The 2,009-nt window shown below is 53.4% G+C and overlaps 1 protein-coding gene and 1 pseudogene across 1 annotated transcript in view; one reads left to right on the top strand and one right to left on the bottom strand.

Moving 5' to 3' along the window:
* Positions 1-2,009, top strand: part of MED12L (mediator complex subunit 12-like) — a 576,790-nt gene that overhangs the window by 124,787 nt on the left and 449,994 nt on the right. The gene's annotated exons all lie outside the window — the stretch shown is intronic.
* On the bottom strand, positions 517-1,798 carry LOC102864279 (annotated as a pseudogene).

Raw genomic sequence — 2,009 nt, forward strand, 5'->3', positions numbered from 1 at the left:
TTTTCCCCCCTCTTTTGGGGGCTTTAATTCTTTAAAATAATTGATACAAATGGTTACAGTCATAAACATGATTTTAACCAATATATTGCTAGCCTACCACATCAGCAGGACAGCCTGGGGCAAGTGCCTTGGCCCACCGCAAGGCAATGTGGAGGGCAGGTGGGCAGCCTGCGGATTCCGGAAAGCTACCTTCCTCGTGCTTCGTGGCACTTACTTCATGTAGAATCGGGGGACTCATGCCAAGATTGGGGAGGGGGAGAGCCTTTTCTTTTCTTTTACTAAGTTATTCTAAAAATAGGACAAGCAGGTAGAAAAACAATGCACCATGTTGTGTGGAAAGAAAACAGAATGGATTCATTGTCCTGAGAAGTTCGCTGACTGCCTGGCCCCGGGATGCATGTGCTGCTTGCTCTCGGTGCATGCCTAAGTGTCTTCGTGTTGACAGCTAAGCATTCAAATCCTTTTTAGTGTTCTAGAAACTGCACACACAAATACATTCATGATAATAATTAACTACTAACTTCTTTTGCTTAACGAAAGTTGCTCAGGACAAGGACGGTAAGCCAGTCTGGGGAGGGGACGACTACAATGAAGATGAAGGGGCTGCCGTTCGCTGCTCCCCACCTGCTGGGCCAGCCTCTGGGCCCCAGGGCCCCAAGGCCTCAGTGATGCTGCCGCCTCTGCCTTGGCCTGAGCAGGGCAGACAGCTCTAGTAGCCACTAGGTTACTAGTGTGGTCTCTTTCCGCCTCGGGCTTGACAGTTTGGCCAGGAGAAGGGGTGTGGGATGCGGGGGCCCACGAGGGTGGGGGCAGGCCGTGGGACAAGGACATGTCACTGGAGACAATGCCTTTGATGTCAGCAGGGATGCTGCTAGGGGCCACACCCACCCCACCTGGGGGGTACCTGTAGGCCTCCCCATTGAGCTCTGGGTGCACCAAGGCTGGATCCATGCTGGCCCAGTTGGTGGCCGCCTTTAGGTGGTCTTTGTTGACACAGTTTCTCGGTTGTCCGAGATCGGGCTTGTGATAGCCCTCTGGATCTGCTCCCTGTACCATGCAGTGTGCTGTGTGCATATTAAGTTACGTGCATCCTTCAGGGAGCCCTGGGGGAAGCTGAAGGGCTCAGACTCGTGCACGTACATGGCCATGCCATGTATCTGCCCCTCCTTCAGGGCCTGCGCCAAGGCATTCTCTTCTACCAGGCCGCCCCGAGCCATGTTCACCAGGAACACTGCTTGTCTCATCTGCTTGAGGTGAAGTCATTAATGAGGTGGTGGTTGTGCTTGTTGAGCCCACAGTGCAGGGTGACACAGTCACTGTGGAAGAGCAGGTCCTCCAGGGTGCTGACCTGCTGCAGCCCCAGTGCCCTCTTGATGCCATCTGACAGGTACGGGTCATAGAAGAGCAGGTTGAAGCCAAAGGCCTTGGCCTTCTGTCCTACTGCCCGGCCCACACAACTTAGTCCAATGATGCTCAAGATCTCTCCACAGATCCTGGTGGCTCCAGAAGCCACTTCCCAGATCTGCTGGATGCTCTGGACCTGTGTTTCCTTCCTTAGCTCCTGGTGAAGCCATGTGGTCTGCCGGTACAGATTCAGGATGTGGCACAGGGTCGAGTCTGCCGTCTCCTCCACAGATGTGGCCAGCACGTTGTAGACAGCAATGCTTAGAACTCCCGCCAACTTGATGTTGATATTGTCAAAGCCGCTGCCAGTGCTGTCGATGATACAGAGGGCTTTAAACTTCTCCAGGTCCTCTCTCATGAATGTGATGGTGTGGCCCATTAAGGCCCCCACCATGCAGTCCCAGCTGTCCAGCAGGGCCACAAGGGACCGGGGGGGTGCAAGGGCCCATTCATAATCAGAGATCGGACGCCTGCCATTTCATAAAATAAGCAATGTTTTCGCCACCATCAGTCCTCTGCAAAGCTTTATATCTTCAGAACTCCCAGGCAGGGCAGCTCCTGTCACTGCTTATCTCCATGTCCTTAATTTTTTCTTGACCAAAACT

Source organism: Elephantulus edwardii, unplaced genomic scaffold (genome assembly GCF_000299155.1).
Source record: "Elephantulus edwardii isolate Elephantulus edwardi_28Jun2011 unplaced genomic scaffold, EleEdw1.0 scaffold00272, whole genome shotgun sequence".
Taxonomy (NCBI): Eukaryota; Metazoa; Chordata; class Mammalia; order Macroscelidea; family Macroscelididae; genus Elephantulus; species Elephantulus edwardii.